This window comes from Caretta caretta, chromosome 12 (genome assembly GCF_965140235.1).
Source record: "Caretta caretta isolate rCarCar2 chromosome 12, rCarCar1.hap1, whole genome shotgun sequence".
Classification (NCBI taxonomy): Eukaryota; Metazoa; Chordata; order Testudines; family Cheloniidae; genus Caretta; species Caretta caretta.
Window position 1 is genome coordinate 17,564,344 of NC_134217.1, and position 25,235 is coordinate 17,589,578.

At 41.6% G+C, this 25,235-nt stretch overlaps 1 protein-coding gene across 1 annotated transcript in view; it reads left to right on the forward strand.

Annotated features, from left to right (window-relative positions):
* The window catches only part of LOC125620817 (plasmanylethanolamine desaturase 1-like), a 127,471-nt gene that overhangs the window by 97,157 nt on the left and 5,079 nt on the right, over positions 1-25,235 (forward strand). Inside the window, exon 12 of the mRNA XM_048816982.2 lies at positions 1,374-1,637. The gene's annotated coding sequence lies outside the window, so the exon portion shown is untranslated. The remainder of the gene's footprint in view (positions 1-1,373; positions 1,638-25,235) is intronic.

Below are 25,235 nucleotides of genomic sequence, written 5' to 3' on the forward strand. Positions count from 1 at the left end.
AAGTCACAGTAACCAAAATGGTCTCATGCCTACTTGCTATACACTGGCTATTGATGCACTATAGGTGTTTTACTATACGTTACAATAGATGTACCTAGCAAAACTCCACTCCTTCAAAATCTCTTAAAGCTTCATAACGTTTCCTCTTCCTCCTGTTCTTAGTACTGGGGATGCCATACTGATGTGTTCTCTTGCCTTCTGATAAACCATGGAATATGTACAATATGGGGAGAAGCAGCAATGGCCACTTCACTTGTGAGCCTTTTCCATAGGCCAAGCTCAGCGCTGGAGAAAGTGGGTGCTTAATGGAATTATACCGCTTATCAGACCAAATTCGGAGCTGGTGTGTACCAATCCTGAGCTGGAGGGAGTAGGACAGCATGGGGAGGGGTCCAGTGACAGCAGATAGGAGGCTACAATGCCCTGATTCTCTGGCTGGTTCTACACTAGCCATAACACCACACTGCGGGAATCCCTCAGCAAGGGAGATGGCGGCAGTTTCTGCTGACTTTGCACCACCTGAATCTGGCCCACCATTTCTAGGGGAGAGAGGTGGAGTTTGGTTTAGGTACCCACAAATTCTTGGTTCCTTGAGACTTCCATTAAGAACCAGTTGTAATCTGGATGCATGCCCACAAGAAAATGGACTGACCCCCTCTCCCATTTCAGAAATGCCGTCAAATAGCCACAGCCAGCTTTTACGCTACTAGTTGGGGTCAGATTTGAACCAGACCTACAGCAGCAGTGAAAGTCTCCATATCTCGTTATCTTTCCCAAACCTTTTTCATTCTCCAAGTTTTGCAGTTTTCATGTTTCCTTGAAACTAATATGTACTTTCTTTAAAAAAAAACCCTCTTCTATTCATATCATTCCCCGAGGTGTTTACACCAGGTTTGTTGTGTTGTGTGTGATCAACTCATTTTTAAATATATCCTCAAAACGTGCCTTTTTTAAAACAGTGAAGTGTGCAAAGATGTAGCTGAAGCTGCTGGAGAAGTGTGTTTGCTGAATGTGGAGTAAACTGGGTGGAATGTGGAGTAAACCCATACATTTGTTCCTTTCTTTGAGTGTAGTGAAATGGCTCAGAGGTTGTTATATTTGTGATCAGTCTTCTTTGAAAAACAGAGAAAATTTTCCCTAATTTAAAAAAATTGTATAGTATTTACAAAAATTGTGTAATGAGAGTAAAATATAAAAATCTTGTTTCACACATTTTCCACCAGCAAAAATTTGAACCTCTCCAAAATCAAAACTGGCTTTTAAAAATTATTTTTCTCTTACCAGTTACTGAAGAATTTTTTAAAATTTTTATTTACTACTTTTCCCTTCAAAGAAACCCATCCACTACTAATTTACATTTTAATTCCTTGCAGTGTTTTCTGGGCACGAGATCTCTTGCAGCAGGGAGAGCTGAAGAACGGAGCAACAATTGTATTATTGAAGAGCTCCATAACCACAGAGTGGGAAAAGCATGATCGGATGTGATTTTTAGAACAGATGCCCAAGCAGAGTTGGCAGTTAATTAAAAGCACCATGTACTTAATGATTAACTAATCACAGCATGATGGCATTCAACAGAGATGCAAGAAACTTCTCTGCTGGATTCAACAGAGAAACTCCTAATGTCTGCCTTCAGGGTACCGTACTTACAGCAGTTTGCTTTTGCATTACCAGCAGAGACAACACAAGCAGTTAGTCTAGCAAATTTCATTAAACATTGCTTAGTTAAAACTTTAAAAATGGGAAGGATGAGCTTAGTCAATGACTATATGAGCCATAAATGCCACAATGTTTGTCCTTTAGAATGACAAGCCATAGCTCTTCTGCAAAACGTTCCTTCCAAGGATTTCAAAGCACTTTGCAGACATTTAATTAAGCTTCACAAATGAGTTGTGCAAGTGTTTCCATTGTGCCCAAGAGTAAATTAAGACAGACAGGTTAAATTACTTGCTTAAATGCATATTGGGAGTCTATGGCATAGTAGAGTCTTCCATTTCTCAGTCTTGGGCTTTAACCAATGCATTATGCTTCCCTTCTTTGTAATGGAATTGCAGAATCCTTCTCTTTCAGATAAATGCTGTGGAAAGGATTAACTCATTCAGTTAAATAACTGGCTTGAACCTTAGTTTGGAGTTGAAATTGAAAATGCTTGGCTAACATTGTTTGCAGTGTAATGGTAGCCTTGTCAGTCCCAGGATATTAGAGAGACCAGGTGGGTGAGATAATATCTTTTATTGGACCAACTTCTGTTGGTGAGAGAGAGAAGATTTAGAGCCACACAGAGCTCTTCTGTGATGCTGGGAGTACCATTCCCAGACCTGAAAAAGAGCTCAGTGTGGCTTGAAAGTTTGTCTCTCTCACCAACAGAAGTCGGTCCAGTAAAAGGTATTACCTCACCCACCTTGTTTGGCCAACGTTGATTATTTTTGACTCCCTACATCTCTGTGTTTCAATTTCCCACCCTGCTAGTCTGGTGGTAAGAAATGGCTACTGCTGATGGCACAACACCTGCTTATTTCATGCATACCTTCTCCCCGCCCCCACCCACATTCCATTTGTTTTGTTCTATTGTGTCGTGACACACAACTTCTTTGAACCAGAACCATCTGTTTTTTTGGTTAAATGTCTATACAGCATCTAGCACAACGAGGCCGTGACCTGCAGGTTCTACTGTAATTCAATTCAATACTAACTGAAATGCAAAGATGTATTTTTTTAGTCCTGGTTGGGTCTGGAAGAATATTGACAAAATATGATGGAAAAGGCTAGTCTTGTGGCATTTCCATCCTACCTGGAGGCAGATCATTGGGGGGGGGGGGCGCTATTCTTATCAGATTTCCACCCAAGAGGTATGGATACAATCCACATATTCAGAGTTGGTCGGAAGAAAGGGAGAAAGTGTCATTTGCTTTTGGAAAAATGTTCCAGAGTTCTGTTAATGCAACAGTGAAAAGTTGAATTTCAATTAAAAAGCAGCAAAAACATTGGCCTGTTCTAGAGCTAATCAGTCCACTGTAGTGGTAATTATCCAACCTCAACCAAAGTCTCCGCTAGCTGTTAGAGTACATGATTGGCAGTCAAGAAATCTGGGTGTTGTTCTTGGCTCTGCCAGTCATTTACTGTACAGCCTTGGGAATTAAAGTTACTGAACCTTTGTTCCTCAATTTCCCGATCTGATACAGGGAATAACACCTTCCTGTTAGGGATGTTTGTTAAGGGATAATTAACTAATGTTGGTTAAAGCACTTTGAGATCCTTGGATGGAGCAGGCTGTCATTCTAAATCAAACCTCCAGATACAGGCTACGATGCTTATTCTTTTGCTACATTTTAAAATTTTCTTCCCTGCAGATAGGCAAGTCTAGTTTAGGAGACAATAGCATCTAATACCTGTTTTGTCACTATTCTCATGGCCAGCTGGGCTGCCGATACTGCCTCTCAGTGTAAAATTAGCTTTTTGTTAAGCAGCGCTTTCCTGGAAGGAAGAGAGAGAAATATGAATGTGCTGCTGAAAGAGAGAACTGCAGCACTGGATAAAGTCTCCATGGTGGTAGCCTGCATTCTGCATGCTTCCCTACATAGCAGTGTGATACCACCTTCATCAACTCTTGATAATCCCCTCCACTTCCCTTTGTTCCTCTACTCCAGTGGTTCTCAACCTATTTACCATTGTGGGCTGCCTATACAGCGCTCTGTGTTATGTGGGCTTGCATCCACACAATATATATACTACCTGTATGGCCCTGAGGATGTCGCATGAGCTGCAGCTGTGTGCTGATTGGCCATGGGTTGAGAACCACTGCTCTACTCCTTCTTGCTTTGCTACAGGCCGATAGATGAAATTGAAAAGCAACTCTCTTCCAGTTCCAGCCAATGTCACTCCGAAATGGCCTACACAGGGACAGAGCAGCAATGCCGTCTAACTGCAGCGTCACATTCCATACTTAACATGTGACCAGCTGGATAATCAATTCCATTTGGCCACAGTTCAATATTGGTATGAGAAGCAATGTAAGATACAGGTGTTAAATAACGGTCCCGTCTCTTTAGGTATCTGTCCAAAATAGGTACAATCCACCAACAATAGCACTTCCTACTGTGGTTGGGGGGTTTATTCGTTGTGTCTGTCATTAGTGTAATTTACGGAATCCGCTGGAGACAGAATTAAGTTTGTTCTGTTGTGCCTGCCACCTGGTGGTCCCAGCACTGTAACTAGACCCTGCAGCGTCCTGGTGCCACCCACTGGGTGTGGTGGGTGGCCCTGTGCAGCTTAGATAGCACCTGAGATGCTTTCGGTGGCTGTCCTGCAGCTCTGCTCGGTGAGTAAAGCAAAATGTCTTGTTTCTTGTGGTCACTGTCGTTCTAAGGGAGCGAAAGTGAAGCTGCTCTCTGGGCATACTGCCAGTGGGAGCTATACCCAGAGCTTTTCTCGCTCAAGACTGTTCCTTGACTCTTACAGTGTGATCATTAATACAGTGGGGTGAGCTACACTGCTTTCCAACAAGTTAGAGTAGGGAGATATAGAGCCCAATCCTGCAATTTTTATACACAGGGCTGGATCAAGACATGGGCATTACAGGCCTATGCCAAGGGCTCCTGAAGTCTTGTAAATATACCAGAAATTCAGCTTCCACATTAAAAAAAAAAAAAAAAGGCACAAAGTAAGTTTCTAGCCCTCAGAGTTGTGAGGAAAAGCCTGAAAATCTGAGTGGAGTGTAACAGTAATGTCTGCCTGAGTCTGAAGACAGCCTGGAATAATAACTCTGAGTGGGGCGAACTGCGCCATGTATCTCAATGGTGTACTCCAACATGCACTGCTCTGGGGACCGCACCATCACCACCACCCCTGAAAACTGTGTGTGACAGGACAAGAAGAATGAAGCAGGTCCAGGCTCTCCACCCTCCCAGAAACCCCTGCAGCTAGGATGTAAGCATAGGCAGTGAGTAATATGGGCCCGTAGTGCCCGTGCTCCTCCAATATGCAGGAACGTGAGCCCAGCTCCACTAATGTTTGGGCTTATATTTAATCAGAGCTGTCCCGTCCATAGGACAAACTGGGACAACCATCCTGGACCCCACGTTTCAGGGGGACGTGAGGTCCAAAGCATTATGGGGCATTAGAGGGGGCCTAGCACCAGAAGCAGTGAGTGACCTGGCCCCAGCCCACCCTGCTCCACCCAACCTCTTCCCACCCCTGCTCTGCCCCCACCCCACCCCAATCCCCCGCCCCGCCTCTTCCTGCCCTGCCTCTTCCTGCCCCTGCTCCGTCCCCTCCCCGCCCCTATTCCACCCTTTTTCCCAAGCCCCCACCCCACCTCTTTCTGGCTTCCACCCCCTCCTGCAAGTGATGAGGGGAGCCAGCGAGGCAGGCTCGGGCTGGGTTGCTCTCTGCTGCCAGCATCAGACCCCCCCGCTAGCCCCTCAGGCTGCCCTGGCCCCCGTGTCCCTCTGAAGCATGGGGCCGGGGGCGATTGTTCCGGTCTATCCTATGGGCAGGACAGCTCTGCTTGGACCTGTTCTGGGTGCCAACAAAAATTATACAAACCTGGTGCCCATGAATGTCAGTAATAGCCCCCTGCTACCCATACCTCTCCAAAGGGGAAGGGTCCCATCTTGCTCCTGCATCCAGGGTGCATTTATTTGATGAAACTAAAAACATGGAAGTATTTCCAAGGAAGAGCCTTGAGAGAGAGGGGCCCAGTACAGGGTCCTTACTGTCACTCCTATGGGACCCCATGGCACTGCCACTGCTTCATGGGCAAGGGAGGGAGCCATTGCCCCTCCAAGTGGGAGCAGGGCCATGACATAGGGATGAGGTCATGAAGGCTGAACCACAGTGGCCCTAGGACTGTGGTGTGCCTAGGTTTGCCCGGGTGGCCCCAATCCAGGCAAAGTTCCTATTGATTACCATGAGAATTTTGTCTGCATGAGCATTCCAGGATGAAGATTGTTGTGCTACTGTTATATTTCCTTTGTGCACATGCCCTCAGATACGTGCCTGCAGGCACACGCACAAAGTGCCAGGTTCTGCCACTGAAAGGACTTACATTGGCATAACGCAGATCAGAAACTAGACTAGGATCTTCCGCTTCGTCCCTTGCTCTTGACTTACATGTCAGCCGGAGTATTTATTGAGTAACTGCTGCTTCAAACAGCTAGTTAGACTGAACTTCAGGTAAGTTTTTAATCAACTCAGTGTATACATTGTCCCTTGGGTTATTTTTTAATTTTCATCCTTTTGACCACACTTTGATAACTACAGGTATGCTCACCTCAATCTCTTTATAAGTATATAAAAGTTGTATTTCAAGAGCTACCCCAGACTGAAATATGAATTTTGTTTTTAAAATAATTCTCATTAAAGGGCCTGTGACAAAAAGGTCCAGTTGTTCAGGTTCTAATTCTACTTGCCATATTTCTTATTGTTACAGCTTTTCCGCTAGGGGGTCACTGATCTGTGGGCACAAAGAAATAAACTCTTCATAAATAGTCACGTGGCATCGGCAGCCAGAGGGTTGTTAAGGATATTGTGTGAGTTAAAGTGCCCTTGCAGTGAAGGCTTTCAGCTTGCTTTGTACAGCAAAGCCGCTACACAAAAAGAGGGTAGCTGCCCAGGCTCTCTTTTCCAGGCCGTGTGATCTCAATAAACAGACTTGGATTAGGAGTTTCTCAGGTGAAAAATGCAGGGCCTGGGGCAGGAAGAAGAGGCTGTGCATTAAGCAAGAAGGTTTGGTGGTGGGATTTGTTGAGAGCCCTGGGAGAGAGAGTGAGGAGCAAGACAGCTGTTTCTGGGGACAGGGCAGTTGTGCCTCACTTGAGGTTTCCACCGAAGGGAGTTGCGTGTCTGTTGCCACCTTGGTTTATTTCCAGGACTCATGTACATGTTGTAAATTAACAAATTACACTAAGAAAATGTCTGATTCCATGTTACCAATTGTTGTTCCAATCGGCCTTTTGTTGTGTATTGAAAACTGTGTTAAAATTGTGAGCTGTCACTTTAAAATCAATGGGTTTTTTTCCTGGTCCTGCTTGTAGGCTGGAGAACTCTATAGGGAAGCCTGCATCCTGGGCCTAGCAGCAGTTAGTCTACAAAGAGCCAGCATAGAGCAAGGTGGGGTGAGTTGTGCCTCTCTGCCTTAGGGAGCAGTCTGCTTTGTCTCTCTCTCTCTCGGTTCTTGTGTTTTAAAGTCTGGATTTTAAGAAATAAGGTAGTGTTTTGTTGTAACCTTCCTTACAGAGTATTTTCTGTGTTTAATCTAACTCCCCTGAATTATTACTATGAATGTAATACTTTACAAGGCCCCAAATTCTGCTGTTGCTTGGCAAAGGAGCAACATTATATAAATTTCTGACTGCAATTCCACATCCAAATAACTTTTTGCTGTTGGGAAGGAGGAGTCAGCTGGGAAGGAGTGTCCAAGTAAATTGTTAATAAGGACTTATCTGCCTGTTTAAGATAGCAAATTGAAAGTTCTGGACTCACTGAGTGGCTGAGTTAGAAGGGAATTGGGTGTTGGTGCAAATGGGGTGAACTGGTTAGCACTGCTGGAGAGCATTCTCTTACATATGGAATAGAATAGAGGTAGTGAAAAGTGATACTCCTAAATGAATGTTCTAGGCGCTTTCCAAATGCAGAAGATGGCACTGTCTGTGCCTCAAGGCCACTTGGACAAATGGAGGAAGCATAATGTGAGCAATGCCTGAAGGTGGTTGTTCTGCATGGCAACATATGGTTTGAATAACAGAAAACTTTTTGTTACAAGATGTATCAAATACTCTCAAATTCCCACGTGAAAGGAGGGTCTTACCTGACTCCCCATGCATAACTGGGGATGTGTTACTCAACACAGCTAATGAGAGAGGTCGCTTTAGATTATATGTGAGAGAATGGTTTTCTTGGCTGCGTGAGCATCCAGGTTGTATTTCAATACTTTGTAAGTAAAGCTTAGTGCAAGTCTCGCACTGTTTTCCACAGGGTCTACAAAGGCATGTTTACTTTGGTCTTTACATTTGTTAAAGAGTCATTAAAATCAGAGGACAAAAGGGCTGGATTGGAGGCAGTAATCTGGGCAGTTGCTGGCTGGTGCAGAAAGCAACAGTTATTGTGGGAAATGGAGAAAGGGAGGAGCTAGCTTCCTCATTATGATATTGGCACAAAGGAGACTGATCTTCTTCTAAGGTAGTACCATAAATTGGCTGAGGAGATGCACTTTAGACTTGGGGAGAGCCAAATAAGGGATACTGTCAAGTAACGTTTTGGTTGATCTCAGCTTGGATTTTGTGCCTTAATGTTGATATCTGTTGGGATTGTCCTCTGAATTTTAAGTCTCTTTAAAAAACACAAAACAACACTGCACCACAAAAAGCTTCCACCGCTTTGATGCCAAGAAATAATGAGAACAGAAGATACTGTCTGTGGTAACGAAAATATTTAGTGCTCTGCTGAGGAAGGAGCCATCCAGCTGGCCAAAAGAGCACAACTTAACGAACAAAACTTGTTCTTTATTTGATCTCTGCTCACATGATCATTGATGAAGCTAATTCCCAAAGATGGAACTAAAACACAACAGAGCTGTGATGGTGTTGTGTCTGACCCTTTTAGTTAATAGCTATTTGGTGTAGTCCAAAGTGGGATGAGCTAGCAGGATCTGAGGGTCTGAAAGTGGGCTGTTGTTCCTGCTGACAGAAAGAACAGGAGTACTTGTGGCACCTTAGAGACTAACAAATTTATTTGAGCATAAGCTTTCATGGGCTACAGCCCACATCATCGGATGCATAGAATGGAACATAAAGTAAGAAGATATATGTATACATAATACAGAGGACATGAAAAGGTGGAGTAAGAGGCTAATTAATTAAGATGAGCTATTATCAGCAGGAGAAAAAAAACTTTTGTAGTTGTATGTTTGCTTTCCATCCTTTAGAGTGCAGCCTTTTTCTTCCTTTCTTTCTTTCTTTTCTTTACCTACTTCATCAGATATAGCAGCTGGCTTGTGTTCTGAAAGAAACACGAATAGAAAATCAATGTTTGCCAAATGGAGAAAGTGAAAACTACCCAAGTAGCAGCAAAAGGATGTTTATAGTTTAAATCTTCTAACAATGGAGAATAAAATAAACTGTAAAAAGTATTTGAGTTTCTCTTTTAAATTCTGAAGACTCAAAGGACAGAAAATTGTCTTGTACTGAAAGCACTGAACTGGGACTAGGGATATCTGGGGTTGATTTCCAACTCTGCCACAAACAATCTACTTTGGACAGATGTATGAAAACTGATAAAGGTTCATCTCGTTTGAATAAAGCAGATTTAGTATTTTTGGATTTTTCCCTGCTGCTACCTTTTTATAGTATGGATTAAGCTGATTTTAGCACTCCACAAATGAAGTTTTCACTAAATCTTTCTGATTTGTCATGACATTTCTCGGGTTGGCTGCTTATAAAAATATCTTAAAGCAATTCTTTTAACATATGTAGCTGTACCTATAAGTAAGACACTGGATTTTAATCCTTTTAAAAGCAATTGTTTTGAGGAAGAAGATAATGGAACACTAAGGGGCTGGACAGTGTTTTCAACGTTGTAAAGTATTGTCCTTCCATAAAAACAAGTGAAAGGAAGGAACTAAGTAAAAAAACACAAACCATATATATTCTTGAGCCTGATCCTACATTATTCCTATTAGGGAATCTTCCACATAGAAGACTTGCATAATCAGGCCTTAATTTGCAAGATACAGAACTGGATTAGATATATTACCTCGTTTAAAGGAGGGGACATGTACTTTATGCTTCACATTATATGTTACCTTACGGTTTGTCCACCCTCTTTATAAAAGAAATGTCATAGTATTCTGCAGTAAGCACAAGCTAGCTACTGCAATGTTCTGAAGAGGAAGTATCTCAGATTCATACCATAAAAAAGTGCTTACTTTTTTCATAATAGAAAACTCCAAAAAAGGTCACTCTGTTTCAAACAACCCCCTGGAGGCCTATCCGGGGGATTCAGTTAGCCATGTCATCTTATTACTTAATTTTTAAAATAAAAAAGAAATGTAGAGGTTGAATTGACCTTGTATAAACTTAGCCAACCTCAGCAATTGCCTGCCAGATGTGTGTTCCATTATTTAAGTGATACTCCACTGTCAGACTACTTCAGAAATGAAGTGGACATGCTGACCCAGGCACTGGTGTTCATATACTTAACTACTGTAAGCAAACAAACAAAAAATCAACTCTGTGCAGACAGAGTGCTGATTCCAGGCTCCAAGGAGATATTCATCTTGATTTGAAATGTCAGTCACTATGGTCCAAACGTCTCAGAGAGGTACAATCATATTTAGGGAAAAGATAGCACTTCAGAAGATTTGGCTAGCTAATCTGTCTCATTTATATATTTCATTTTAGAGCTATAGAGATATATATTTTTAAAATACAGCTTTTAACTACAATTGCAATATTTCATTAGGCTTTTAGCATACGAAAACATCATTTTCCTACATTCCTACATTCCATGTACATTCCTACATTGCTGCAGTTTAGGCAGGAAATACTTTAAGAACCAACAGGCTCTGAAAAAATTAAAGAAATTAAAAGATACTAATGAATCATATTCTAGAACATTAGCAAAATATTAAACAAATGTAATGTTTGCCAACTGACTCCTAGTGGTCAGGATAAATGCCAAAGGAATCCCATTCAGCGTCTGCCTTCTTGTCTGGAAAAGCCTGAGTCAGCATAGTGGTTACGCAGCATGCCCTGTATGTCAGTAAAACGCAGGTGATTGACCAAGGGGGTGGAAATTCCATACTCGAGGAGTCTCCCTGAGTGTCTTGGGTTAATCACAACTGCTGTAGAATTGGAGGAGGGTGATGTGAATATGTGGGAGATGTTTACTGAAAGTAAGCCGGTGGAGCGTTCAGAATGGAAAACGTTTTCTGTTTCCAGAATTGACACCTTGAGAGCATTGTAAAATGATCTACCATGCAATGGTAAGCAAATCACTGGGCCAGATCCTCAGCTGGTGTAAATCAGCATAGCTGCTTTGGCACCTTGCTGAGGATTGGGTCTGCCATGTGAAGATGGTGAACTGAAATAGCTAAATAGAACCAGTGCAATCTACATAATGAATTGATTTCAAAACAACAGTTAAAAAACATATTGAGGCCTGTACAGAGATCAGGGATTTGCACTGTGCTGTGTTCTTGGTAATTTGTAATTGATTTCTTTGTCAAATACAGCTCATGTGCTTGAAGGAAATATGATGGCAGCCCCTGTATGACCCTGATGTCTCCTTTTTTTAGGAGCCTGCTTAAGAATTTCACACCTCACTTAATGCCAAATTCAATTTGCTGTTATTTATAAAGATCACTTGCACAAAGAGGCGGCTGCTGGTTGAAGCGGGGCCTGAAAGAATTGGAGCATTTAGAAGCATGCAGCAGAGCATGCCAAATTAAGCTGGTTTTCTAAGGACGGGCAGTTTCTTTGATTTTCACTAATTTATTACATGTGTAATTATTTAAGGAATTACACATGGAACTAAAGGAAAAAACCTCTGAGTTGGTTAGAAAAAAATCCATTTTAGTCTTAACAAGGGTGCACAATGATGTGACAATTATTTGGACAATAGCACTTCTGGTTATGTGAGGGATATTCAGTAAATTTCTGTCTCCATTCATTTTTATTCTGGACAATGCCCCTTTAACTTCTTATATTTTGAGCTGTTAAAATCTTTCTAGACCAGTTCCAGTCTGAAACATCGACACTTCTTATCAATTATTTTTATTTGCTTCATTATTATTATTATTATTTGCATGATGGTAGCACCCCAGTCATTTGACCAGTCCCCATTGTGCTAGGCGCTGTACAACACAGAACAAAAAGAAGGTCCTTTTCCCAAGGGCTTACAATCTAAATCTAAGGCAAGAGACGACGACCCGCATTTTTTCTTCATCCTTACTCCATTCCTTCTGCCATCACCTCACCCACCTAGCAGCTAGTGTCATAGCATTTCCCTACCTCAGAGGGGTATTGTGAAGATAGCTGCATTAACGACTGTAAGGCACACAGGTGTTACAGTAATGGGGGCTGTAGGAAGTACCTACTATGAGGAGAAACCTTGCTCCTAGTAAATATGTGTGTATGTGTGGATTGCCAAGTCAGGTTATTCAGACACAAAGAGGAGGGAGTTGAGCATGAGCTGTGCTCCTTAGTAGCACTGTCAAGTACTTTTTTTTTTCCTTTCTTCAAAAGCATTTCAGAGGCGAGTGTCGGGGACAGCTTAAAAGAAAAGCCACTCTGATGGAGCAGAGGGTAGGGAGGGAATATCAACCTTAAATTGCACTTCAGCTGTACGTTTTACCACATGGCTTGAATTCTCCTCCAACAGACTCTCTTAGCTCTTTAAAAATCCAAACTCAATATGTTTAGCTTAAAATTATTTAACAATATTTTTGAGCAGTGTAAGTTTTTTTTTTTAAATGTTAATACGCCTTGGTCCTCAATCTGTGCGGATAGTATCCTTGTGTCTTGCGCTTGTGGAATTGTGACCCTCCATTGTTTTAAGAAGAAAAGGAGTACTTGTGGCACCTTAGAGACTAACCAATTTATTTGAGCATGAGCTTTCGTGAGCTACAGCTCACTTCATCAGATGTATACCGTGGAAACTGCAGCAGACTTTATATACACACAGAGAATATGAAACAATACCTCCTCCCACCCCACTGTCCTGCTGGTAATAGCTTATCTAAAGTGATCAACAGGTGGGCCATTTCCAGCACAAATCCAGGTTTTCTCACCCTCCACCCCCCCACACAAATTCACTCTCCTGCTGGTGCTAGCCCATCCAAAGTGACAACTCTTTACATAATCAAGTCGGGCTATTTCCTGCATAGATCCAGGTTTTCTCACATCCCCCCACCCCCATACACACACAAACTCACTCTCCTGCTGGTAATAGCTCATCTAAACTGACCACTCTCCAAGTTTAAATCCAAGTTAAACCAGAACATCTGGGGGGGGGGGTAGGAAAAAACAAGAGGAAACAGGCTACCTTGCATAATGACTTAGCCACTCCCAGTCTCTATTTAAGCCTAAATTAATAGTATCCAATTTGCAAATGAATTCCAATTCAGCAGTTTCTCGCTGGAGTCTGGATTTGAAGTTTTTTTGTTTTAAGATAGCAACCTTCATGTCTGTGATTGCGTGACCAGAGAGATTGAAGTGTTCTCCGACTGGTTTATGAATGTTATAATTCTTGACATCTGATTTGTGTCCATTTATTCTTTTACGTAGAGACTGTCCAGTTTGACCAATGTACATGGCAGAGGGGCATTGCTGGCACATGATGGCATATATCACATTGGTGGATGTGCAGGTGAACGAGCCTCTGATAGCGTGGCTGATGTTATTAGGCCCTGTGATGGTGTCCCCTGAATAGATATGTGGGCACAATTGGCAACGGGCTTTGTTGCAAGGATAAGTTCCTGGGTTAGTGGTTCTGTTGTGTGGTATGTGGTTGTTGGTGAGTATTTGCTTCAGGTTGCGGGGCTGTCTGTAGGCAAGGACTGGCCTGTCTCCCAAGACTTGTGAGAGTGTTGGGTCATCCTTTAGGATAGGTTGTAGATCCTTAATAATGCGTTGGAGGGGTTTTAGTTGGGGGCTGAAGGTGACCGCTAGTGGCGTTCTGTTATTTTCTTTGTTAGGCCTGTCCTGTAGTAGGTAACTTCTGGGAACTCTTCTGGCTCTATCAATCTGTTTCTTTACTTCTGCAGGTGGGTATTGTAGTTGTAAGAAAGCTTGACAGAGATCTTGTAGGTGTTTGTCTCTGTCTGAGGGGTTGGAGCAAATGCGGTTGTATCGCAGAGCTTGGCTGTAGACGATGGATCGTGTGGTGTGGTCAGGGTGAAAGCTGGAGGCATGCAGGTAGGAATAGCGGTCAGTAGGTTTCCGGTATAGGGTGGTGTTTATGTGGCCATTGTTTATTAGCACTGTAGTGTCCAGGAAGTGGATCTCTTGTGTGGACTGGACCAGGCTGAGGTTGGTGGTGGGATGGAAATTGTTGAAATCATGGTGGAATTCCTCAAGGGCTTCTTTTCCATGGGTCCAGATGATGAAGATGTCATCAATATAGCGCAAGTAGAGTAGGGGCTTTAGGGGACGAGAGCTGAGGAAGCGTTGTTCTAAATCAGCCATAAAAATGTTGGCATACTATGGGGCCATGCGGGTACCCATAGCAGTGCCACTGATCTGAAGGTATACATTGTCCCCAAATGTGAAATAGTTATGGGTAAGGACAAAGTCACAAAGTTCAGCCACCAGGTTAGCCGTGACATTATCGGGGATAGTGTTCCTGACGGCCTGTAGTCCATCTTTGTGTGGAATGTTGGTGTAGAGGGCTTCTACATCCATAGTAGCCAGGATGGTGTTATCAGGAAGATCACCGATGGATTGAAGTTTCCTCAGGAAGTCAGTGGTGTCTCGAAGGTAGCTGGGAGTGCTGGTAGCGTAGGGCCTGAGGAGGGAGTCTACATAGCCAGACAATCCTGCTGTCAGGGTGCCAATGCCTGAGATGATGGGGTGCCCAGGATTTCCAGGTTTATGGATCTTGGGTAGTAGTTAGAATATCCCAGGTCGGGGTTCTAGGGGTGTGTCTGTGCGGATTTGATCTTGTGCTTTTTCAGGAAGTTTCTTGAGCAAATGCTGTAGTTGCTTTTGGTAACTCTCAGTGGGATCATAGGGTAATGGCTTGTAGAAACTCGTGTTGGAGAGCTGCCGAGCAGCCTCTTGTTCATATTCCGACCTATTCATGATGACAACAGCACCTCCTTTGTCAGCCTTTTTGATTATGATGTCAGAGTTGTTTCTGAGGCTGTGGATGGCATTGCGTTCCGCATGGCTGAGGTTATGGGGCAAGTGATGCTGCTTTTCCACAATTTCAGCCCGTGCACGTCGGCGGAAGCACTCTATGTAGAAGTCCAGTCTGCTGTTTCGACCTTCAGAAGGAGTCCATCTAAAATCCCTCTTTCTGTAGTGTTGTCTCTACGTAAAAGAATAAATGGACACAAATCAGATGTCAAGAATTATAACATTCATAAACCAGTCGGAGAACACTTCAATCTCTCTGGTCACGCAATCACAGACATGAAGGTCGCTATCTTAAAACAAAAAAACTTCAAATCCAGACTCCAGCGAGAAACTGCTGAATTGGAATTCATTTGCAAATTGGATACTATTAATTTAGGCTTAAATAGAGACTGGGAGTGGCTAAGTCATTATGCAAGGTAGCCTGTTTCCTCTTGTTTTTTCCTACCCCCCCCCCCCCCAGATGTTCTGGTTTAACTTGGATTTAAACTTGGAGAGTGGTCAGTTTAGATGAGCTATTACCAGCAGGAGAGTGAGTTTGTGTGTGTATGGGGGTGGGGGGATGTGAGAAAACCTGGATCTATGCAGGAAATAGCCCGACTTGATCATGTAAAGAGTTGTCACTTTGGATGGGCTAGCACCAGCAGGAGAGTGAATTTGTGTGGGGGGGTGGAGGGTGAGAAAACCTGGATTTGTGCTGGAAATGGCCCACCTGTTGATCACTTTAGATAAGCTATTACCAGCAGGACAGTGGGGTGGGAGGAGGTATTGTTTCATATTCTCTGTGTGTATATAAAGTCTGCTGCAGTTTCCACGGTATACATCTGATGAAGTGAGCTGTAGCTCACGAAAGCTCATGCTCAAATAAATTGGTTAGTCTCTAAGGTGCCACAAGTACTCCTTTTCTTTTTGCGAATACAGACTAACACGGCTGTTCCTCTGAATCCATTGTTTTAGGGTATCTGCTTGTTATATGGGGTTTACTTCTCTATTTTTTTTTACTCTGATGCTTGTGAAAGGTGCTGTTCTCTAGCAATCAATTTGTCAAATGGTCTCCAAGAGTCTGGGAAAGAGGAGAGCCTATTGAATGTGGAGAAACTTTAATAAGGTATTTGTAGAAGTGAGTGGCTTTTTTCTTGACTAGAAGTGGGTAAGTAAGTTTTTGATTAATTCTGTTTGGAACTCAGCTAAGGGCCTGATTCTGTGGTCCTTAGTAAAGCAAAACTCCCTGTTAAGATCACATCTGTGATAAACAGTTACAACCTGAATTGAATGAGGTTTGGCAGGTGTGGGCATTAACTAGATATAAATTCTCCCTCATGCTTATTCCATCAGGGAAAAAACACAAAATATCCCAGTGCCTCTACAGAATATCATTCCTACCTCTGAAAGAGCATACAGTTTTAATACTAGAAATGGCTCTTCATGTATATTAGAAGGGCCTGAATTTTAAAATCTGATGTACAGATCCGGACATACGAAGTGTGAAATTCACTCCAGTGTGAATTCATCCCATAAGAGGCATATGTCCCGCTTATGATCTCAGAATACTAGGATTTAAGAGATTATATACCTGGCATAGAAACTGTAAATTTCACTCACAGTGCAGGTACTTACTATGAAGTACTTTGAGCTGGCAGGTACCATGATTGTGGATGAAAACTGTATGTTACATTTCTGTTCATGGCCTGGAGTTTGGATTTTTTTGAAACGTAGGCCCTAATGGTTACATGTCTTTATTAAACTTTTGTCTTCTTTTAACTTGGTTACATGTCTTTATTAAACTTTTGTCTTCTTTTAACTATGTGCCAAAAAGTTTCAAGAACTTTCTCCGTAGATGACTGATACCTTCATTCACAGACCTTTGTATGCTCCTCTCTCTCTGTTGCAACTTCAGGCTCTCTTTTCAATTGAGGCTTTGACTTGCATGCATTAACCTGCACATGAGATTTAATTATCTTTGACAGCTACTATTATGTTGTATCTGATCTTTGCAGCATCTATGTGTGGCTTGCAGACTTGAGCAGCTGTGATTCAGCTGAATCTGAATACTCCTTTCTGTGCATTTTTCTTCTAATGGCGACGTACTGTAGTTAGAGTTGCAAAATGAGTAAAACTACAGGAGACTGAAAAAAATGCTGGGGCGGGAGGGGAAGTCTAGACACCTGGTAGAAAGTCTGTTTAATCTGGATCCATTAGCATCAGTGACCATATACAATGAGCATGATTCTTATTCTCCTCCTGACTAAATATCTGTTTTACGCCAGTGCGAGTCAAATGATTTAGAGTTTCCCTGAGCTACACTGAAAGAGATGGAAAAAAGAATCAGGCCAAGTATGTATGAAATGACCCTGTTCATCTTTGTAACGTGTAGTAATATTAACATGTATGCCACCTTTTTAAATGAGCCAGCCCCTTGTAGATGTTGTTAGTATTTCAGTAGCTGATAGTGAGAGATTTTGCTCTGGGTCTTACGCTAATCTAGAGGCCTTTCTGATGCTGTGCAGTCATTAAGGAGAATATATTTTCCATGTACAGAACATGCACTGAAATTGTTTTCTCTGATTTAACAATGAAGTGTGATTGCAGATTTATCGATTGCAAGGGCCCCCTGCTGTTGACATTGGCAAATAGCTTGTTTGTTACTTAACATAGACTAAGGCCTGGTCTACACTGGGGCGGGAGGGGGGGGAATCGATCTAAGATACGTAACTTCAGCTACGAGAATAGCGTAGCTGAAGTCGACGTATCTTAGATCGAATTAGAATCCCTTCGCGTTCTCGCGGCGCAGGATCGACGGCAGCTGCTCCCCCGTCGACTCCGCTTCTGCCTCTCACCCTGATGGAGTTCTGGAGTCGACAGCAGAGCTATCGGGGATCGATGTATCGTGTCTACATGAGATGCGATAAATCGATCCGGTGGGTACTGTAGACATGGCCTAAGAATTCTACAGATTTAAATCTCCTTTCCTTTCATGCCAAATGAAAGTGAAGTACATAAGACCCAGTAGCCCATTTCTCAGAGCCTGTAAAACAGATGTAGACCATGAGGAGCAGAGCCAGGGTTTTGGCATGATTAGTTAGAAGTGTCCTGGACTTGGGCTGCTTGAAATTTTTCAGCTGAAACTTTTTTTTTTTTGGCCATAAAATTTAGATTCCAGTCAACTGAAACATGTCACCAATTTATGTCAATTTTTGGCCAATTATTTCATATGAAATGAAAAAAAGAAAATTTTGGAAATGTCAGAACTGTTCATTTACACATTAACGAACCGTCTTGTTTTTATTTGTTGGGCAAGACTTACACAATGGAGGTGGTGGTGGTGGTGTGGTGCCCTCTTATAACTTTAGCACAGTGGTTGGGGCACATTCCTGGGTGTGGGACATCTAAGTTCAAATCCCTGCTCCAGAGCAGGGACTCAAACCAAGGGTTCCCTTTGCCCAGCTAAGTGCCCTAATCACCAAGCTATAGGATATTCTGGGGTGGGGCTCTCTGAATCTCTCCTGTTGAAGCTGTTCCCCTTTGTATAAATACTTCAGCATTCAGTGGACCTTGGATAGAAACCCAGGCGAGTTCCCTAACCACTGGGCTCCAGAGTCGTTCTAACTCTGTGTCTGGCCCAATGGCTATTCAAGTATTTCCTACAAGAATGGAATGCTTTAGGAGCCCTGAAAGCCTGATGACTGTAGTCTGAGACTACGGCGACAGGATAATTTAACATCTGAGCTCTCCCCACCAGCATCATCAACGTGCTGCACGAACAAAACAATGTCATGGGAACAGCTGACATCATAATGTGGAAATGCAAAGGTGGTATCACCAAATTTCGGATTGAGAGTGACTAAAACAGCTTATTCCTCTGGAAAAGCAGGGCTTTCAACCATTGTTTTTAAAGTGTCTGTGTGTGGAGGTGGGGTCGGGAGAGAGAGAAGAAGGGTTGAAGCACATAGTCAAAGGAAGCCCCAAGAAGCCACCCCAGCAAAGCCTTCAAACACCAAAGCCACTACAGGATGACCTGGCTACACCCATTTCCCCCACAGCTTTGCCCTTTACTGGCTACAGGAAGAAGGACTGGTGGTGTATACGATTGCCAACCTTCCAGGATTGTCCTGGAGTCTCCAGGAATTAAAGATTAATCTTTAATTAATTATTGTCATGTGATGAAACCTCCAGGAATACATCCAACCAAAACTGGCAACCCTACTGGTGTAGGAACTGCTATGAGATAATCCTCTTATGGGCAGCTTCAGCTAGCTTTAATATAGCTTTGGGCCAGCAGAGTTGTGTAAAGCTGTCCTAACATGGGAGTATCTGGTCCCAAACTTTTAAAATTGTGAGAGCAGGCTTAATCATGTACATCCATGATGTATGAGCTTTAGCAACATGTGCCATGCTGATAAAGTTACTGAAACTGATCTGAGCTGTACAGAAGAATGTGAGCCCGCTGTGCTGTATCTCCTCAAGAGATACCAAAGAAGGTTTATTTCATATAATTAGAGCTGGTCAACACTGGGAATTTCCATTCTGGGGCAATTTTGACATTTTAAAAAATTGTGAGATTTCCTATTAAATGACATTTCCAAAAATAAATAAAATTCTTGTTAGGTCAAATAAATGAATGTTTTGTTCTGATTTTAACTTTTTATCTATTTTATTTTGATTTTTGATTTTATCTTTTATAAAATGATATAAAATAAAATAAATTTCAAAACGACAAATGGAAATCTTTCATTCAAGTGTTCGCTTTATGAAAATGCGTCTATTCAATTTTTTTTTCCAAAATGAAATGTTGACAAAACACACGTGTTCCTGTAGAATGTTTTCATATCAATTAATGAGCATTTTCTGTAAGAAAAATGTTCTGTTGGAAAATTTTTGACCACCTCTACATACACTGTTCAAGTCACAGACTGTGCAGTCAGAGAAAAAGAGACAAGATTGTCACTGGCTTTGTACGATCTCTTATTTTCCAATCCTATTCTTACTTAGTTCCCTTAGGTGGCAGTAAATGCAGTGTTTTAGCTGAGAAATGCTAGGACATGTCAGTTTTGTTAACCCACACCGCCAGGTACTATACAAGCAAGTCAAATACAGAGCAAATTGTATCTGTGCTTGCCTTGTGCCTGAGCTTAGTGGTGATTTGAAAGGAGAAAGCATGGTTCAGTCTTCATGTTAGTGCAGTCCTGGGCTTCATGTGTGAAAAGGGCAAATGTAAAAATTGCAGAGATGTTCAATGAATGTGACATATCTAATAATAAAAGAGTCTGTTAGGAAATTATTGGCAACAAGAGAACAATTTTTGGTCCATTCAGTGCAGTTTTCTGCACATTTCCCCAGAGGAAATGGGACAGAATCCTGGCAATTTTATTAAGTGTTGCATAATCTTGCAAATTACTCCTGTCCACAAGTGCTTTTCATTCAGTCTAAAGTTCTCCTATTCTTTCCAAAGCAAGCCCTATACCTATAAATCCCAATCCAGACCTGAAGGTTTTTAGGTCAACAGAATGTATTTTCCTGGTTTTAAAATATTAAAAATATAATGCTTGATCTTGCAACCTCTTTGTCATACCAGTAATTTTACCTCACATGAATAGTCCTATTAAAGCCACCAGGAACTGCTAGTGTAACAGCTGTAAGAGCAGATGAAGAGTTCTAATCAAGAACTTCCCATTTACTATTTTTCCTGTTTTGGTTGTTTTAGTGGAGACTAATACACAAATGCAAATGATCAACCTGTCTGTCTCTCAGACTGAAATCTAAACACAGGGTGATTATTTGAGCATATTCTATTTCTTTGCAGGAAATCTGTATCCTGTTGTGTAACCAGTGGGAGGTTACTAAGGTTATTATTGGTTTGGCAATACTGTATTTTGGGTCACAGTTCCATTTGCTTCATTCTGCCATGCACCTAACAGTTAGTACTTTCCTCTTCAAGGAGTCCCACTGATGTCAAACACAGTCTGAGTAAGGCCAGTAAGAATCAGGCCCTTTATTAGTACACTGTAGCTGTAGGTTCTAAGGAGAAAAGCTTCAGTCCTTTTCTAGCTGCTTCTATCACAAAGACCTCTCATTGGATGTACCAGGAATTTTACCCATCAATTTTTGGGTCAAATGACCAGTTCTTGGAGGCTAGTCAAAATGTTTTTGTTTTTTTTTTTTGGTTAGAAAATGCTGACTTATTGAAACAGAAACTTTTCTCACAAAAGGTCAGTTTAGAGGAAATGTTCCTTGGGAATGTGCAGAGGATGGAAGAGAAAAAGAGACACCTTCCCTCTCCACCCCCAGATTACCCAGTAATGTGGTGGTTATGGCGCTTTCCTTGAACATTGGAGTCCCCGGTTCAAGTCCTGTTCTAAATCAGGCCAAACAGGGATTTGACCAGGGCTCCCATAACCAGTTGTGAGGTAGGTCTTGGGCTCTCTCCGTTTTTGTTAAATATTCGGAAAGGTCTTGAGTTTATCCTGATGCAGAACGGGACAGTTTTTGAAATTTCATAGTTTCGTGAGAGGAGAGAACAGATTCCAGCCCAGCTCTGTTTGTGGCGCAGTTCTTACTGTTTAGCACACACTTCAAAAAAATATCTTTAACTCCATTCTGTAATTACTTTCTAAAGGGGAACTAAATTCTCTTTTCGGTTATACTGCAGGGTAAATGGTAAATAAATTGGTTAGTCTCTAAGGTGCCACAAGTACTCCTTTTCTTTTTGGTAAATGGAGAGTAGCTCCATTCACATCAGTGTAACCGAGAGCAGAATTTTTCTTTCTTGCGGTCTCCCCACTCCCCATATAAAAATCCAACTAATCCTTTAGGGCCTGATCCAATAATGCACATTGAAGTTAATGGAAAGCCTCCCATTGACTTCAGTGAAGAGCCAGGTTTCTCAAATGCTGAAGAATTGCAAAGATTTGAGTTTATTGAAATGTGTCATTGTAAATAGTGCAGTATGGATGGAAATAAGAGAAATTCTGCATGACATTCCGCAATTTTCAAAGCAGATTTATTTTTTAAATTGTGTGAAGTCCTCCAATAAAGTATCATCAAGGCCCTCCTGCTCCATCCAGCTGCTTAAGCTATATATCCTTGAACTATCTGCCTGGTATATCTGTTTACCAGAAAAAGCGTCCCTTTTTACAAATTCACATGCTGTCTGTATTTGCCTCCCTGTTTAGAAATTCTAGTGGTAAGGGGCTGCCTGTAAAGGAAATAACACTACACAGTCTCTTAAGAAACCAACCAAAAGTTACTCAATAATATCTGAAGACTCTGCACTCTCTTTTCTCCTGCAAAATGCAGAGACAATGCTCCTTAAATAAGTTAGCAGCTGTGGTAGCAGTCCTGAACAAAAGAAAAGGGCTGGATGCACTTGCAGGTGGAACAGTGCAAGAGAGAGAGAATGGAGCATTTGGTTGAGCAGTTGGGAAGGGAGGTATTTCAAGCAACAGAGGGTTGGCTATAGTGTTTCAAAATTGGTCAAAGCATGGAAATGGAGCTAGTGGTAACTCCCACGATGATGAGAAAAGATCAGTGAAAGCCCGGTCTGAAGCTGTTGTTCCAGGACTGTGTTAAATAAATTTGATCTGAACATTTCTAATGCTGATGGGAGTGGACATTTTTATAGGGCTATTCCAGGCACCATTTTATATTTTAATCATACTAAACTTTCTGGCAGCAGGAAAACAAAAAGCAGTTACTCTGCTTCCTCTATACAAATATGACAGCGTGATAAACTTTGGCCTCTACCAATTTACAATTCTGGAAATGCCCAAGTGTTTGAAAGAGAAGAATGGCCACTGTATCATCATGTGGCCATTGCCTCCATTTTTACTGGTTGTCTTTATTCAAAGGGACAAAGCCTTGCAGAGGAAAATTGCCTTGGCAATGGATAATTTCACTGGCCATCCATCCATTGCATTTAAAACCTATAAATGATCTTTCTACTCCCTGTTCCTAATAAACATCACTTCTCGTTTTCATCCACCCTGTCTGGCAATTGTATACATTAGAGGACCATGTTTAGACATCATGCTATGGATTTGATGGAACAAAATGAATCCATGGTACCATAGGAAGTCTGCATTGAAAACTTCTCCCAGGGTCGTATATTAAATCACAAATGTTTTGTCCTCATGCCTCAAAATGGTTCCCTGTGTGCCCATTTCCCCCACAGCATCACACAGATAGGTTTGGGAAGGATTAGCTTTTAATTGGCCCATGCTGCAGTCATCAGTTTCTTCCACTGTTTACTGAAACTTTCAAAAATGTAAGTGCAACGTCTATGTTTTTATCGTCTTTATTATGATGAATGCAGGAAAACCGTTGCATTCGTTTGTGCTCAGTTCTATCTAATGCTCAATTATGAAATTGGTATCATGAGATATGTCATTCAATATTATGGTTTTACTTCAAATCTGTTATGAATTGTGACAGCTGCCTTTTTTAGATTTTATATTAAAAAAGAACATCCAAGCCTTTTTTGGTACTTCCTCATACAAATAAAAAATATCAGAAAAACGGAAAGAAGTGCTTGAAAGTAAACACTGTTATTAACTGTTGATAATCATACACAATAAAAATCAAATCCATCTGAGCCCACAATGTACAGTAACAACAAGGAGGGTTCAATGGAACGCCCATCAGAGAAGAACATGGGAGAAGATGGAAGGAGACTTTTGTGGATACTGCTGAGGTCTGTAGCCTGGAGAGGAATATTGCAAAGAAGGAGGAGCAAACTCTTACACTTTTCTGTCTCCCTCTCTCTGTTAGTTGCGGGAAGGGGTGGGGGGAGAATTAAAACCCATGCTCTGAAACCAAAGCCCATTGAAGTCAGTGGGGGCGTTTCTGTTACCTTCAACGGACACTGGATCTGGTTTATAGATTTCTAAACATAAAATGTGTTCACGTTATGTGTTGAAGAGAGTTTCAGTGTATTGGATCTATGTAATGAGATCGTTTATTCTTTCTTTTTCCTAGAGATATACCCAAGTCCAGATCACATGGATCTGAACATCCTTGAACTTTGGGAAAGTCTGGATCATGATCTGAACTTTATGGATTGAGCCAATCTCTAACTTTCTGTTTGCACATTATTTAAATATTTTTATTTCTGATTTACTCTCCCAAACACAGTGGGCTATTTTCTTAAGTACCTATTGTGTAAGGTGTATTTGTGCATGGTGCTCTTCTCTGTCTGTAGTCTTCCCCCAAAAAAATTTAGGAGCAAAACTGAATGGAAAAATGCTGGAAAATCCTTCATTCCATCCTTATGGAAACTGCCATGTCCTTTCTTTCCACTTGTTTAACCCAATTGACAACCGTTTTCGGGTGCTAAGAGTAGCTTTTATGAGGGTGAGTTTGGTATAAAATCAGACTAGGAAAAACTGAGTAGCTGGGATTTTTCTCCATAACAAGGGTCTACATTTGGCAAAAATGGTTTTTGCCTTGTTATTGCTGTACAATTCCAGGAACATTTGAAATGAATAATAAATCTTTTAAAATAAATTAGGAAATGAAAGCAAGGGAAGTGCCTCAAAAACAGCAGGCTTGTTCTCTTCAGGCTTGTTCTCTTCAGCTTCAGAGTAGCACACACTTTTTAGTTTTCTGTTGCACCAAAATAAATAACAATTAAAACTTTTATTTTTGCTATCACCACCTCAGTGTTTGTCCTTTTAATATGCTGACAGAATTTAGTATACTGTAAAATGAAAAAATAAAATAGGTTTAATTATTTTATTTAGTACTAAAGCAACACAAAGGATTAAATTCTCATACAGCCTCAGCTTCACTGTGTTGTTCAGGTGTAACTGAGGCACAGAACTTGACCAAAAATATTTAGTATCAACTGAAGGAGAAAGTGGTATGAACAAGCCAGATGTGTGTTTTTGCAAAATACAGCATCAGATGCATGTAAAGGATACCACAGCTATGTAGAACCTGACTCTTCCCATTTGATAAGGCAGGTACTTAGGGTACCATTCATTGTGAAAATATTCCTTCTATTAGTTAAGGCTGGGGTTTTCAGAACATCCTAAGGAAAATTCATACTGGAAATTCAATGGATTTTGGGTGCCTAGTTCCCTAAGGCTGTTTTGAAAATCCTAGCCTAAAACAGGTTGGATCTTACTGAATGTGCAATGTGCCAAATAATTCACTGAACTACATGCTGAGCTGTGTGCAGGCAATTGCTGAACTGACTCTGGCTATTATTATTTTTCAGCAAAAATGTACAGGGAAGAAAAGTGGAGGCTCATTGTTCACCTGCTTTTCGTTAATTTGTGTATGAGCAAATGGATGCGTCAGTGCACCTTCCCACTGGTTGATTTCATCATCTGTTGTTTAGCTTCTTGAATGGACCTTTGTGCGTGCACAAACACCTATGTATCTCAA